This window comes from Manis pentadactyla, chromosome 1 (genome assembly GCF_030020395.1).
Source record: "Manis pentadactyla isolate mManPen7 chromosome 1, mManPen7.hap1, whole genome shotgun sequence".
Lineage (NCBI taxonomy): Eukaryota > Metazoa > Chordata > Mammalia > Pholidota > Manidae > Manis > Manis pentadactyla.
This window is the reverse complement of record NC_080019.1, coordinates 79,855,983-79,873,697: the sequence shown is the minus strand read 5'-3', so window position 1 is coordinate 79,873,697 and position 17,715 is coordinate 79,855,983.

Here is a 17,715-nt window from a genome sequence, read left to right as displayed (position 1 = left end):
TCCTATTACATAATGAGATTTTTGTTCAGTTTATTTTAGAAAACCATCTCTGTAACTCATTCAATAAACAATTTGTTTATAGATGCATATAGGTGTACCTTAGCTTTTTACTTCAGACTACAGATAGCATGATATAGTATGCCTGGAAATGATAATCATCATATTATTTTGTGTGCTTGTAATTGAAGAGGCAAATCTTTTGTAGTTCACCCACATTTTCATTTATGACTACTTTATTCTTTCATCTTTAAAAACCTGATTCACCTTCTATTGGATAATAGCTTTCTGAATCAGACTATGGATTATGCTACATCCCCAAAAGGCAAATTTGTGACTTTTAGATAAATGTCACGTGTTTTTGTTTAATTATCTCAAAATATATAATACAGCAGGGGTGAATGACAGCTGTGTGTGGATGTATATATTCAAGAATCCTCTTGCTGGTTTTTGGCAAAGCCTGCTGTAGTTCCAGTCTCTTTGTTTACCATGTGCAAAAGACTGGATCAACTTTCAAACACTTTATTATGGTTTAATGGGGGAATCATTAGTAGATGAGTTTAACAGACTCAAATGCTAGACACTCAGTGGTTTATTTTTCAAGATTAAAATAATGTCTGTTTCTAACCTTCAGTAGTTTAAAGCAAATTTGCATACAGCTGTATCCAGTTAAGTGCCTTTCAGACTTCTTGTTACATTAAGAATGTACAAGCATTAAGGGTGCTTGTAATACAATTGACTTTAGGCTGAATTTTACATTAATGGCCCCCTTTGTTATTTAGCTGGCATTAAAGGCTTAAGTACAAGAAAATCCATGTACAAAGCATATCATTTTTATTTTAATTTAAACTCCCAAGAAATTTAGTGACAAAAACATCCGTTATGCCGTTTGGAATAATTTTTTTTTTCCCCTAAAGCTCTTTGTAGCAAGAGACAAATGTTAGCAGAATCCTGAAATGCAGTTACCTCAGGATTGCTGGGCAAATTGATAAAGACTACAATAATACAAATTGGAACCACAATGGCCAGGGGACACAAAGCTGATAGGGTTTGGGCCTCTCTTAGGATAATGTTAGGAAAGGGGCCATTAACAGTGGCAAATAGGAAAAGGGGCTGTGAGTAGGATGCTAACAAGTACAGCAAGGGAGGTGGTGTAGCCGCTGCCAGAGCAGGAAGTGATTTCTACCAATCTCTAAGGGAAATCCTTTGGATAATCCTTCTTCAATAAATGTCTAGAAATTATGTTATTTATGAAATATTGACTTGCTTATTCATATCTTTAATAAGACTATTCAATGTTAGTAAAACCTCCACTTCTCTAGAAATGTTAGGATATCTTAGAAAGTGAATTTTATGGTTCCCTTTAACGTTATAACTCTGTAAAATATACTAGTCTGCATTTGATTCTATTCATCAAAAATTAGGCCATTACTATGCACAAGGCACTAGGCCAGGAGCTTTTCTCTCTCAGTATGGGAGATGCACACTGAATGTGATCGTGCTCTTCTTTGATGGCCTGGGATCTTGCAGTGCCTCCTGTAGTCTCCATTCTGAATACTTATTCTCACTGAAAATTAGTTCAGAAATGGACATAAATGCCATGATTATCTCTGGAAAAGTATACCTTTGTGTTTGAAACTTTATTCCTTTTATTTGCTACTTTTTCTTAGATGTAAAGTGCTGAGTAAGAAGAATTTGTTTAACTGAGGGATCCGGATAGTTGAATTCTAAAAAACTGAGTGTTTGTCACAAACACATTCCTCTGTCTTTGGTTATTCTTTTTCTTTTTTTAAAATTGAAGTATGGTTGATACACAATCTTATATTAGTTTCAAGTACATAGCATGGTGGTTCAACAGCTACCCACATTATTAAACCCTCATCCCCACTAGTGCGGGTATTATCTGTCAACATAGGAAGATGTTCTCCATGCTGTACTCCTTGGTTATTCTTTTAAAAGATAGCTTCTTGAAACATAATTGGAGAAGTGATTTTTCAATGCCTAGTGAATGAAAGAGGAAAAAGAAGACAGGAAGAGACTGAATTTGTGATTGTTATCTGTTGGCTGGGATTGGTATACACTGAACTACTACTGGACTATAAATCCATTGGGAGGCAAATGAGTATCTGGAGATTATGGCCAGAGAGATGATCCGGCAGAGCAAATAAGCATAGCTAGCACGTCTCAATAGGTGGGTGGAAAACAGCAGCTGGAGAAGCTGTCCGTGCTCAAATCCCTTTCCTGGAAGTGTGGGCAGATGACACTCATATTGGAATATATCCCAGAAGGGCTGGATATTAAGATGTAACCACAAGAAACAAGGAAATGATCTATTCCCCATACTTAGACACAAAATCAGGGCTGGTGTGAGAGGTAAAGAAGAAACCAGGGCCGAATTAGAAAATTACAAGCCTGTAGGGGATGAACAGAAAATGGCCAGTCTCCACTTGGCCAATGGAGACCGTGGCAAGCAAAAAGCTCGTGTCTTCTCTACCTGGCAAAGTGCTTGTCTATTGTCTTCATGTGGAAATGCAGGCCCACTGTGTCCAGATCTCACTGTTTTTAGAGATATCAAAAATTTAGTATCATGAATTTTAAATGTTGTAATTAATGTATGTTAAGAAAGGGAAGAGGGTCAGAAAAATTAATAGGCTAAGTTTTTGGTGTTTATGCTATATTCCTTTATTTTTATTTATTTTTATTTTTGCTACCATGAATCTAGAATTACATGAAGAACACTATGTTTACCAGGCTCCACCCCTCACCAAGTTCCCCCCACACACCCCACTACAGTCTGTTTATGTTATATTCTTAGCATGACCAGTGAGGTACTTACTTCTCCTCATCCCCCATGGTGCTGCTCCCTCATCTGTACTAGCAGCACTTGCCTTTCTTAAGTTCTTCAAATGACTCTGCTTCAGGAGTGCTCTTCAGTCATCCTTTTTGTTTGGTTATCTCTTATTCATCCCTGAAATCTCAGCAAAAATATCAGCACTCTGGAAAATGATTCCTGGAAACCCCCATCCCCAATTCCTCAAGATTTGATAAGGATTCCTTTCTTAGGACTTTGAAATTTGTTTATCATACTTACATAGTATTTGTCATTTTTTTGGCGGGGGGCATTGGTAAGCAGTGAGAAGAGTTCAAACCTTTATTAGTTTACTTCCTCATTGAACTATAAGCATCACAAGTTTGGGGACTTAGCTGTTTTGTGGAATTCTGTTTCTCCACAGTGCCTATACAGGACCTCAGAGCATATTTACTGAATGAATCAGTAAACTACCTGCCTGGCACAGCAGAACTTAAGTGTTTTGTTGAGAAGGGCATGTGGGATCTCTCCATGGTCCTGAAAACTTTGTGAAAAGATACGACCACTTAAATGAAACATTTTAGGTAGGTAGATGTATGACGCTAATAGCAAGTAATAACAATTGGCCAAGAAAGGGAAAAAAAACAGAAGAGAACTAGAAAGAGAACTAAAAATAGCGAGATCTGGACACAGTGGGCCTGCATTTCCACATGAAGACAATAGACAAGCACTTTGCCAGGTAGAGAAGACATGAGCTTTCTGTTTGCCACAGTCTCCACTGGCCAAGTGGAGACTGGCCATTTTCTGTTCGTCCCCTACAGGCTTGTAATTTTCTAATTCGGCAGTTCTCTACTTTACACACAGTCATATTTAATCCACAGATATTTTTACCTTCATTTTGCAGGTGAAGAAACCAAGGTTCAGAGAGATTAAATATTTTCAGAAACCCCAGTTCTCAGAAGTGACTGAGAAGATATTCCAACAATAGCTTTTTGGACTCCAAAGTTCATTAACAAGGAATGCTTGGTCAGGAGGGTTGATAGAACTTAAGAGCTTCTTCTTTTTAAAAATTTTTTATTAAAGTATCATTGATATACAATCTAATGAAGGTTTCACACGAACAACATTGTGGTTTCAATATTCACCCGTATTACCAAGTCCTCACCTCCCCCCCCCACTTGCTGTCACTGTCTGTCAGCATTGTAAGATGCTATGTAGTTATTAAACACTTAAGTGCTTCTTGCCTAAAGGGAGGATGAGCTTGTAAACTAATATAAGAGGTTAAACCTGTAGGTATGGCAGTGCGCCCATCCAAATACAGGGAGAATAATGCAACAAAGTTTGTGAATCAGCCAGGATCTATAATATTTAGCAAACAATTGACACCAGTTGGTTTTCCAGAATGAGTTTTAAAAGATATTAGCTTCTTTGGCTTTTGAGGCCTAGGTGCAACTTTGTTCTGTTGTTTTGAATCCGGGTTCATTCTACACTAGCTGCCTCCACCAAGCGGCCTAAGTTTTACACCAGTGAGATCAAAGTCATATACCTGAGATGCCCTGGTGGGAAAGTTGGTGACAAATCTGCCCTGGCCCCAAGGTCTGGCCTCCAAGATCAGCCCGCTGGGTCTGTTCCATAAAGGTTGGTGATGACACTGCCAAGGCAACTGGTAATTGGAAGTGTCTGAGGATTGCAGCAAAGCTGACCATCTGGAGCAGACAGGCCCAGACTGCAGCGGTGCCTTCTGCCTCTGCCCGACCTGATATCAGAGCTCTCAAGGAACTGCCGAGAGACAGAAAGAAGCAGAAAAACATTAAGCACAGTGGAAATACCACTTTTGATGAGATTATAAACATTGAATGTCATATGCTAGAAACCAATCTTTAGCTAGAAAACTTTCTGGAACCATTAAAGAAATCGTGGGTGCTGCCCAGTCTGTAAGCTGCAGTGTTGATGGCCATCACCCTTATCACATCATAGACGACAAAACAGTGGTGCAGTGGAATGCCCAGCTAGTTAAGTACTGCAAAGGAAAATTTTTCAATAAAGGATCACTTGACAACCAAAAAACAAAAAAAAAAGAATAAATTATTTGTAGTAAATAACAAACATACTGAGATAATTCTAGTTATTGAATATAAAGGATGTTGTTCCTTATCTGCAGAAGTAACATTCTGACAAAGTTTAATTCTTAGAAGAAAAGGTAATAATCAATTTTATGGTAGTAGGTTTTTATTTAGGTTGTAGAGTACCCAAGGATGCCTGAGAAGTGTATTCTGTACCCTAGTGACATTAATTATCTAAATTATTTCCCCAGATATCTTTATTCTGGAACCAGTGATTTATTACTTGTAAGGTATGCTGACAATACAAAACATTTATTTGCACTTGTCATGTCTGAAAGGAGTGGACTTGCTCGGGGGTGCCCAAAGGATCCCTTTGGTATCCTCATGAGAGGAGGCAGGGCCGGGGCCTTTGATCAATGGATTTAGGTGCAAGACTACTAAGCAAATCTCAGGGGGGAAAGGAGAAAGAGAAAATAACATGGTCCTAAGTTCAAGTTCAAAGTGAGGCCCAGGAACTGACCCGTGAACGATGGGTAATACTATAGGTACAGTCACAAATCCCAGTCATGGGAGGGGGCAGAAGCAGGAGCTAGATGTTTTTGCCTAATGTCCAGGGCACATAGCACCATTCCTTCTGGGTTGTTCAGATGTTACAGGTAAACATCAATGCTGGTCATCCCTATATGTATTCTTTTCCCCCTTTGGGGACCTCTACCTCGATGGATCCTCTCTCTGCCCCTTTCCAGCTGCAATTTTATATACTGTATAAGAATAGAAACTGTGACTCGGCCTTGGCTCTAATCATTGCTGGAAGTGGGTCATCATAGAGTACATGGGGTACTTGACAGTATCTTGTTCTGGCAGACACACTTAAAAAGTTTTTTAAAACTTTGTACAATACGGCTCTACAGATTCAGTTTTGATCATATATTAAAATGTTCTTATTTCTCGCTTGTTTTAGAATACACACACAATTTAGCCTTCAAAGTATCATTTAAGATAGCAAGTGAACCTGTTGATATTCTGAAGTTTTCCAGAAATAACAGTTTCTTGGTGTCTCATTAGGTACTCGTTTAATTCTGCAGTTTTTACTTGAAGAATAACAAAGATATAAGCATTACTGACAGGAATTTATGGTCTGGAAGTCAGCATTCTAACAAGTAACTATTAAATTTAAGCATAGAAGGTGAATAGAGCATAATATCTTGTGTTGCTTTCTGCTTATTTTAACCTGGGAAAGGTAATGAATATGGTATAGTTTTAAAACAGATCGCTTCTAAAGGATAGGGTTTGACTGGAAAATGAGATGTGATTTCAAAAGTGACCATTCTAAGGAAGGTATGTTCACAAATATTAGCTGGAGTGAATGTGACGATAACTATGGAGCTTTAGAAGTAATGACATTAGCTCAACAAACAATGTTAGCTTTAGCAAAATAAAATTTGTCATCCTTCTGTGATTTAGCCCTGCTATAAATACAAACTGTTTTAAAAGGTGTTATTTAGTAGTTTCCATTATGCAGCTGTCTATTTAAATCATTTAATTTTGGCATCTAATCCAACTCCCAGTCTCCATCAGAGACAAATAAGAAACCATATGTGAAGGCATCTGTGGAAATCTTCCTTTTATTTATGACAACATTAAAGTAAGACTCTGATGTCAGTTACTTAACAATAATAGACGTTCCTTTGCACCTATAGTGCTGGATTACTTGGGCATATCCCTCAGTGGTATCTTATACCTACTGCTGTTTGCTTCATTATATACAGATGCACAGCAGTGGAGACAGTAATAGTCTTTCTTAATTAAATAAAGCTAAATGTTAATTAGTCCAAAAATTGATTTATTTTCAGTGCTTGAAACTTTTCATACTGGCCCTTTTGCTTTTAAAAAACAGGTTGTATTCTCATTCAGAACTTTCCATTTTCTCCTTTTATTTTGGGTTTGTATTTGGAGTCTTGTGGTGGGCTCTAGTCGTCATAGAGAAATTATAGGTCTACAGATGTTTTCAAGATGTTCCTCTGTCAGTAGCAGATTATCCCCTGTAGCAAAATCTCATTAAAGTGCAATTTACAGAGCTCTGCTGATGTTGCCATCAACCAAAATTAAAGGCATTAATTTTTCAAAGTTCACAGAAGTCCTTACATAAATGATGTAGCAGTTTGCAAGAACAATTTACAGAAGTGTTATTTGCAGAATTAACCTACATTAACAGAACAAATGTTGTAAGGGTGGAAGAAAGGGCTGGGCAGTGAAATTGCAGCTGTTCCCATTTTATGTTAGGTGCTTGATGTAAGGAAGTGTTGAAATGTAACAATGACTGCTTGCTGGGTGAAAAGTTGAGAAGGGAAAACAGGAATTTGAACGACCTCGCTATAGACTTAACCTTACAATAGAGTGATCACCAGTTGGGGACACCCAGTGAGACCTTAAATTCTACTTTGAAACATCTGTAGTGGATATCTTTTAAAATATTCTCATTTAGAGAATGAGTTTATGTAGCTCATGTTGTGAGTATTTCTCTTCAACAAACTGCCAAATGTTTGAGAATTTATCTGTATCTCCGCATCCTAGCACAAAGTTCTGTGCACAGTGGTGGGCCTACGATGCTAAGGTGTGGCTTTCTCCTGGTAGAAGAGGTGTATCTTTACTATCATTATTGCGTTTCTTTTTCATATGCCCATTTTTCTCTAAGAAAATCTTGACTACTGAATTTACAGGATTGTAGCTGAAACTTCAAAAGGATTAGAAATTTCAGAGGTTAGAAACAGGAAAAAAAGATGTTTCCTTTTGAAGTGGTAACTATTTTGCTACCGCAGTTGTTTCAGAACACAGGGTATAGTTCTTAAAACTCATTAATCTTTACTAGTCTTTTTCCTTGTATTACATTAGTTATTTCAGCCTGGATTTGAATCTCATTGTGTAAATGAAAGGCCTCATCAATCACACCTGATCTCAGCCAGGCTTTCTCTGTAAGGCTCACACTTTCCCAGGATCCCAGAGATGGCCTTTCTTTATTTCAGGACGTCGGGGTGATGCTTGGAAGATAGAGCAAACTGTTGGGGTGATGAGTTGATACCTGCGCTGGTGCAAGGTTGGTCCTGACAATTCCCATCAACAGCAAACATGAGCTGTTTCTGTGTAGTGGGCAGCTATTGAATGTGAAATTGTGTTCCCAGAGAACAGGTGTGCATAATATACAGTCACCCCACAAATGCTCTTATAGCCATACCAATTCTTGTGGTTTGACTTATTTCATGCATGCCAGGCTCCATTTGCTTTGTCTGAACTTTGTCTGGGTACACACCCGTTTTGATTACATAGTTTTTTTTTTTTCCCCTGTGAATTTCTCAATAAGTTCATGGACTTTTGTAAGGAAATTCACCTCTGGATTCGTTACTATGATGAATGTGTCTTGTAGAAATTGTAAAAAAATTGATAAACACAAATAGAAAAAAATTAAAATATAATTAACAATGTGAAAAATCTAAACACTGGGAGAAATTTGGAAAGGGCACATTTGCTTTTGATAGGTATGAAATTTAGGAATATGCTAATAAATCTGTTGTTTGGGAAAGTTTCCTATCTGAAAATGATGTTTCCTTGAGGGACCAGGTGGAATACATGACCACTGGCCTTTCTGTTGAGGTTTTCAAAAAGGATATCAATTATGTTCCAGAATGATGGGGCCATCTGTTAACCAGGGCTGATTTCAAATCATCAAATATTGGTAGGAACATTAAGCCTTGCTAATTTGCATAGTATCATTATCTCTAATACAAAAAAATACATTTGGGAAAAAGTGAATATTCTCTGGTCCATTCAAGTATGAAGATACCCACTTGGGTACAGTACAAACCCTATAATAATTACAATGGGTAAAGTCTATAGATATTACTCATATCTGTCTTGACATAGTGAGGACAGCAAATGTTACTTTATTATCTCTTAGACAATAAATGAGAAAGGCAAACACAGATGGACTGTGAATTTGATTGACAGCCCTAAGTTCTTGTCAAAAATATTTTTGAATTTTTACTTTACTACATGTCCTTTACCATAATCTACAAATACATGGTAGATGATTCCTTTTTGTAATATTAGTAAGGTAAGTGATTCTCGCATTTACATAAGGTTTTATATTTTGCTTAAGATGATTAGCTTATGGAAATATTGGCTAAATAATTTATTTTCATTTGATAATAAATTTTCCTTGCTCATACAGGAACTCTCATTTAAAGAAATAATTAACCAATAGCAATATTAATAAATTTGACACAAAAGGTGTATATATGTATTCATTTTTACATAGCTAATGCATGATAATTATACAATCAGCACAACAGAAATAAAATTTCAGGTATTAGTAGTTTTATGAATGATTCAAGAAAAATTACAAGAATAATTCATAGAACAAATGTTTTTTAAAAAATTCCAGTTAAAGAAACACTAGCAAAAGACACTCTTATTGAATGATATTGAGTGTTATAGTATTAATATTAATTAGTAATAATACTATTACTAATTAATATTACCAAACATTGATCCCAGCTTTTGTTCTTTCATTTATAAGTGAAGAAAAAAATGTTTTTTGCACTTGATTGCTTAAAACTGAATTCCACTCCAACTAACAGATTCTGGAGGCTCTATGTTTAAGAAAGGTCATTTGTGTGTAACATAGACTGAACTCACAGTTCCTGAAGTTAACTCATAATTCTCACAATTTTTAATCCTTACAACTTGTGCAGTGTGATCCACAGACTTCTCACACGGTCAGCTAGCACAATAATTCAGTAGCCTTGCTGCCAACCTAACCTGGCAATGCCTAACAAAGTTCCTTCTTATCCTAACAGTTTATCAACAAACTTCTCTCCAGGCACTTAGATTCTGATCAGTTTTTCTGTCCCCGTGTCCTCTTCAGAAGCTTCCTCTGTCTAGACTCTCTTCTTGAATGATTTACCTTAAGACAAGGACTAAGTAACAAAGGGAACTCAGTATGTATTTCTTTTGCCAAATTTGGTCAAACTAAGCTCAGAAAAATGGGTTAAACTGCTAGTCTCTATTAAGAGAACTTCAGGGAAAGCTTGTTTATAAACTGGCTATCTGGAATGAATTCGGCACATTGCCTATCTATTTAATTTTGGTGAGAGAGTTCTTAAAAGCTTACTGGCAGAAATATCCATCTAAATCTTAAAAATGAGAAAAGCTTGTTTTAATATCATTGAGGCCTCGTCCAACCCTTCCCCCACCACCACAAGTATCAGTTTATGGGACTGAGAATAATTCCTTGATCTAAATCAAGGTCATCTTTCAATAAATGTTTTGTTAGGCGCAGTGCTGAAGATGGTGGTACTGGAAAGGTAATTAGGATCTTTTTCTTTAGGAGACGGGAAAGTGACATGCATACAATTAGAAGTCAAGCAAAATAAGGAGATGCTTCAAGAGAGGTGGGACGAAGCACCCTGGAATGCTGAGGAGGACCACCCCAGCAAGCATGGGTGCGCGAGGGCAAGGCGGGCCCACATGGGAGCAGAGATTTTCATCAGTGGGGAAATCGAGTCAGCAGAACCTGGTATAAAAAGGCATAACAGCATGTGATAAGTTTTATAGGATTACAGATAATAACATTTGAAATTAATTATTATAAAATCATTAGTACGTATGTATAATATATATTAAAGCATTGGCCCAACACTAACATGCAAACACTTTCTCATTTTATTTTTGCGTGGGTATACAAAATGATCATACGTTCAAAAGCTCTGTGTTGTAAAAATAACATTAATCAGGTAGTGTTCCTGAGTCTTTATAACTTTCCTTATTTCCTGTTTAGTGTTACCTGTAAAATTTTATGAATAAATTTGTGTGTAACATAGACTGAACTCACAGTTCAGTTATAACAAAAAACATCTATTATTTCTTCTTCATACATCAACATGCAGATATATGTGAGAAAGAAACATAGCAATTATTTTATTGGATGTAACAAAACTATTATATGTAGGGAAAAACTAAGGGTTAAATGGACTATGCTTTAAGAAAAATTCAAAATCAATTTTATCTCCTACAAATTCATTAGAAATTTGGACTTCTATAATTACTTAATCTGTTAGATATAGAAAAATTTCAAGTTTGTATGATATTTAATGATTTCTAAGGAATAAGCAACCTATTGCAATAAAATTACCTAATATATAAAATTAAGTGTGCTGTCACCTTGAGTGTATTTCAAAAAGTAAGTACTATGGATGCAACATAGCACTCAAAAGTGATGAGAACATTACTTTGGAAACTACTAATATTTTTAGGAATTTTCTAGGAAAACTGTTTTAGGAAAAATCTCTCAGATATGAAAGTTGTTCATCATGTTTCATTATATAAGCCTTCAAACAATGTTTTAACAGAAAACTCTTAGAACTGGTAAACAATGAAGGCATAATATTTTATCTGCTGGTTACCAGATTGAACAACCCTTTTTCTTTTCTTTATAGTGCTAATTAATAACTTTCTTCCTCCCTTATTTCTATAAGGTGTTTTGAAATATAAATTTTAGGAAGTTTTTGCTGGTCATAATGTATAAAAGCAAATATTTCTCCATAATATGTAAAAGCAAATGTTAGATATTGGGAAAAGCTGGCTTGAAAGTGATTTAATGATTTGATAACCATATTGCTTGTAAGACAAGTGAATTATCAGCCATTTTGTTGCTTTCCACCAGAAGCTGAGACAAAATGGTGGGAAGGGACAAAAATGATTTTAACACAAATATTTAATATAGATAATTGTAACACTTTTATTTTGCCAGTTTTAAATTTAATTTTTCTTTTAATTTATTTCATCATTTTAATGTGAACAAAAGGGAAAATGTATAAACTAATGACAAACATAGGATATTTGTTTATTTAAAACACTGTGAACTGACTGTAGTCAGAATGGTTAGGTGCCTGGGCATTTTGTGTTCAAAGGAGGCTGTGTTTTCACTAGCTGGGTGACTAGGGGTGAGCCATTTATTCTAAGTCTCAGTTTTCTCTGTTGTAAAATGGGTATGATAATAGAGCTGACATTATAAGGATTGTGTAATGATTAAAATAAAGTAGCACATGTAAAGAACTTAGCACATTGGTGTTTGGTAAACATTCATAAATATTTTAATTAATATTGATATTATAATAAAGAAATAAAAATTAATATTAATGATAAAAGTAATATGAAAAATAAAACCAATTTCAAAGTATTATAAAGGTCATGTTCAATAGAGTGGGTCACATTCCTGTTACAGACATTTTACTCCCTGAAAACATGTATTACTTAATAAATGTTTATAAGTTAAATATAATTTATCAGAATATAGTAAAAAGAAATGCAGGTTGTAAAGAATTATACAGCGAGGCTCTAAACTCAAGTCTTTATAGAGAATGTTTAATACTAATATGATACATTTTATGTTTTTACTTATATATAGTTATATATATGTACAGGTGGCTATATATAGTTATACATATTTTTAGTTGTAAGTAAACAATTCATCATTTTAAAAAGTCCAACCATTTAAAAAGGAAAACAGTTTATAGGACAACAGAAACAAAAGTTTTAGTAACAGCAGGTGTACTCAGATAAGACTGCCTTATCCGTAAGAATTCTTTGCCTCTTGTAGGGGGCTTTTGTGAAATTGGTATTGGCCTATCACTAATCAGCATGGTGGACTCTTCATTGCAATAAAAGAAACATTTCAGCCTTTAGATGTGTATGTAACAGTATTGACTGCTGTGAGTACAAAAATAAATAAATCAGGCACATGCCATTCTAAAAGAATATCTATATCTCTTTATATGTGTGGATTTTAAAGAATAGCTTGGTCATATATATGGACTATCTGGATCACATTATCTACCTATAATATGATCCAGATATATATTTATCTGGACTTATATATAGATTAATATATATATTTTCACATATCTGGATCACATATATATGTTTATATACATATATTTGTATATTTGTATATCTGGATCATATGTAAAGATCATATATCTTTATATTTTTCTTTAAAGTCCAGATCCATGGATAGCTGGATCTCTATCTATACATAATCCAGACATATGACTGTCTATATCTATTTTTCTAAGATCTAGGTCTAAATCCAGATAGATATCTGTATATACAGAGATCTATATCTATTGGTGTACCTATCTATCATCTATTGATATATATATAGATGTGGGTCATATAACCATAAATATCTATATATGTTCTTTAAAGTCCATAGAGATATATATGCAGAATTGTTGAGAAATCTGAGAATTTGAGAAATTGAGAAATCTGAGATTTACAGAAGTTGAAAACTTAGTGGTGGTGTTGGGAAAGGGAATGTGGATTTGAGCCCATGTCTAACTCCAAAGTTTTTATCTACTATTAGGCTTATTGCATCAATTTTGTTTTATTTAAAAGTCTATATGCTTTTACTATATAACTCAATGGTATTGAGATAGGTGAAATATGGAACTTTGGCTTATGAGAAACAAATGTTTGAGGTACACGACCAAATACCGACTGGAAGACTCATTTCCCCCCACACTTTTCTTCAGTGAGATATCATTTGGGAAAAAAAGCCTTTCTCATTTGTTTCAGTTAAGATCATTTTAAAGATTTAAAAGACAGAACATGTTTGTAACAAAGGATTTACAGTAGAGAAAACAATTGGTTTTCAGAAAATTTAGGTTATAAACTAATAATGATAATAATTCAGTGCCTTTCCTCTGAGCAGACACAGATGATTTATAAAATGTGAAGGTAAACATCAGTTCATTACCATCCCAACCACAGCCAACAGACTAGGCAAGAGCATGAGCTTGTTGGAATATTTGAGAGCTTCGTATTGCAGATGTTAAACCTGATTTAAGGATTAATTTTTTAGGGAATAAATATCTAGGTTCTTGCTCTAAATAAAAAAAAACTAATTGAATAAAGAAGAATAAGGTTTTTTATTTTTATTTACCTGGTCTCTTTAAAAATTGAATCTTAGGGTTCTATCTGTTACAAAGCTATAAAAGAGCAGGTGTACACTAGGTTTATTTGACTTAATATAGGTGCAGTAATACATGTATGTATTTAAGAGTATACATTTTTATTACTGGAATAAATTGGTTAGATTTTAGACAAAAGGAGTTGTGTTTTGGGAACTGTCTAAATTTCTTACCCTTTCTTTATATCCTGACTGGTGCTTCTGAATAAAAATGATGACAAGTTAAGGGTGAAATCATGCTTGAGTGATAGGATTTCTGAGTAAAGAATTATCAGATTATTTTACATATCTAGTCATTTGTAAGTTGTAATTCCCCCATAAGAACTAAAAAAAAAAGTCTGCATTCATTTGCTCAGCAATTTTATACAAAAATTTGTAGGAGGTTTTATTCTTAATATCTGAGATGACCTCTAGGCCTACTGTAGCTTTTGCCCTAATCGGGATGTGCATATGTGAAATTCGTGGAGAGGTGCCCTGATCCCATCCTGGGGTACACAGTCCTGAAGCCACATCTGCATGCAGGGAACTCCAGGCCACAAAAGAAATTCCCAGGGAGCTAAAGGTGTCACAGAGGCAGCACAAACTATATTAGTGACTTCTCTTTACTACCACCCAACATTTGTATCCTTTCTTATTAATGGCACAGACTTGCAGCTCTTGAAATCTTTTCTGTAAATAGGATTTATGGAAATGCTTGTGTACTGGCAGAATCCTGTTCCAACTCTCAGGTTTCTCTACCTCTCAAGAAGACCAAATTAGCTTTCCCTGTAGCTGTTAAGAACAACACTGCCAGTTTCACCATATCTGAATCACATCACTTCATGTGCAAATAAGAGGCAGCAGGTGGATTGGATAAAGCAAAAACCTGAACTTAGATCTAAGTTTAAGTTTTGGCTGTGCCCTTAACTAGTCCTAGCCTGGTAACCCTGTGTCATTGAACTCAGTTCAGTGATGCCTCAGTTTACTCTCTGTTTAAAACAAATAGAAATGAGAGTTGAAAGAGGTCTTGGATTCAAATAAGGGTCATGGACTCAAGTGTCTAGACCAAGGAGCCATAGGTAATATATGAAATGACCTTATGTAGGGTAATAATAGGATGTGATGAGGACTGTGATTAACTGAGATGCATTGCCCAGCTGAGGAGAGGTAGTGCCTGTAGCTGATTGTTGTCATGTGAGAATCTACCCAGGTTTGACTGACCTTTATATTTTTCAAGAGAAGACTATAAATTCAGATTTACTATGAAAGACTGTGATTTCTGAATGTCCTTATTTAAATACCACATCTTCCAGGAGGATCTGATACTCAAATAGTCAGTTAGTCACCTATGGTAGGGGGTCTAGGAAGTCCCCACACCTGCCTTTAGCTGCAGCATGAGTCTCCTGAGTGCTTGTGATGTATTTGATGTTCATACGGACCACTCTGCTCTGGAAAAGGCTGCTGGAGGTATTTGTTGCTTTTCTTCACTGAGTCTGTGGAAGCTTTGAATTTTGTACCATGGTTCCATTAGACATTGTGTAGTTGTGCCAGCAGAGACGAAGTTTCCAGGTCTATTTTTTTCTACTGAAATTCTGTGCAGCTCTTTCTGGTTCAGTAACACAACCAAGTGAACCAAGAGCAAAGATAGTGTGGCAGATGACTGGTGTTCAAATCATACAACTGCACACATGGCACTGAGAGGAGAACTGTCTTGGAAGCAGGCATCTGAGAATGATATCAATGCATATTAGCTGGAAAAATGACTCTAGAAAATCAGTTTAAAGCTATATCACAGTAGGCCTTTAGAACATAAGAGATGGATGGATGAAAATCTTGATCTTATATGCAAAGAGGAAATACAGCAGTGTCTTCAAGAGAACTGCTTTGGAATTTTAACCTTCCTCATGTAAGTTTCTTCACCTGTAAAATGGATGTTATAACAGCAATATTAATACCTCCCTTTCCAGAGTTGTTGTGAGGATGTGATAAATGAGATGATGCATGAAAAATGCTTGCTGCACAAGCATGAAACAGATGTTAGCTATTATTTCATTTGCTCTCCACACCATTTCAAACTTAGTTCTGCTTGTACAACCTGAAGTAGTATTAAGCCAGCTTTTGCTCTCTGCATATTTAAAAAAAATATATGTTGAAATCATAAGCATATATACCCATTATGACTATAAACTGATTAATATCTATAAGTGATTAGCAAATCAGTGTTGGGCTTGTGTAAATGTTGTTTCCTAACCAGGGCTTTGTGGGTTTAAACTGAAGATTGTTTTCAGGATTATTGGATGTTTGCAAATCAGAATAATGCTTATTTTATTTATTAAAGTTTTCCCTAACTAGACAATCTATGGACATTTAAAAAATATTTAGCCTTATAAGTACCTATAATTAGTAGAGCAAAGGTCAGTTAAATAGTGTGACACCATTAGTTTCAAAACTTAAATGTCAGCAGAGGAACAGTCTCCTAATTTGGGGCAATTATCTGGTTCATTGACTTTTGCTGTGTGACATGTATGTCACGAGATATATATATAACACAAGGTGGGGCTTAGAAAAGATAATTTAATTATTTTTTTTTCATTTATCCTTCACTGCAACCTGCAGTAGTGAAAAATAGCCAATGAAGTAGTTGTTCTGCATTTGAATTACCAAAACATAAAAACATGATGAAACACATGTATAAAACATGTTAATGAAAAATGAAGACTATGCTTTTCACAGAGATGTGTCAGCATTCTTAATTTTAGCATTCAGAAATGTAGTAATCACTTTTAAGTGTTTAACATGGTGCACTAAGGTCAGATACTATAAATTCTATAGACTCCAACTTTGAGTTTGGCATGGTCTGAATATCCCACTATGAATGCAAATACTGCAGAGTAGTTTGTAAAAAACTTGTGTTTTTTGCAAATGTGGAATCAATAGCTTCTGAATTGGTTTTATATAAAGAATTTAGCAAACAGCTTAGTTTGTAACCAACTTATGAGTTATAAAAACTACATCATTCTCCTTTGTACAGCACAAAAGCTAAATAATGATCCAGATGATCCAGATTTTTCTCTTAATTGATATATTTTTTTACTTTAAAATAAGTAGTTCTTAAACCAAGTTAGGAACATACCTGAACACTGAGGAGCAGATATAATATATACACATGTCATTTTTACTCTTTTTATTTCAGCTTCATACTTCCAGGGTTTACTGCAACTCACTGCTCCTCTTCATGAGTCTGTGAATTTGGTGGGTACTCATTGCACTCTTGTTATCCTAGTCTATATGAATAAATGTATTTTTGAAATAGCATTAAGGATAAGGCAGTTATTAGTTGGGCATAATTTAAGTGTATTTCACATTTTGTAATTTTTCCATCAATTGCATGTTTCCACTAAAATAATTTATAGTTCAGGAGAGCCAGCTTCCCTTGTAGGAATGTGGGCAAGGCAAAGACAGGGCGCAAATTTTCTTTATTTGTGGCTATGTCCTGCTGCTGGGTAGCATCCTGCATGTTGCATGAAAATAATCTATACTTGTTGAATCAATGAATGAATTCCCTAGCATTTAACAAATGAATGCTTGGAAAATCATATGCCAAAAAATTGTTATTAAGTAATTATGTTGCTTCCAAGTTTTTTTTCCAGCTTCAGAATTCAAACTATCTTATACAATGTGTTCTCATGTAAAAATGTAATTGTATATTTTTATTTAGATGCTCCTCTAAGCTTTTAGAGGCCACAGTTTAATGGTCAAGTGTAGATGCTAACTGTGTCATTGGCTAGGTGCATGAACTTGAGTAAATTACTCAAACTTTTAAAGTCTTCTTCCATAAAATG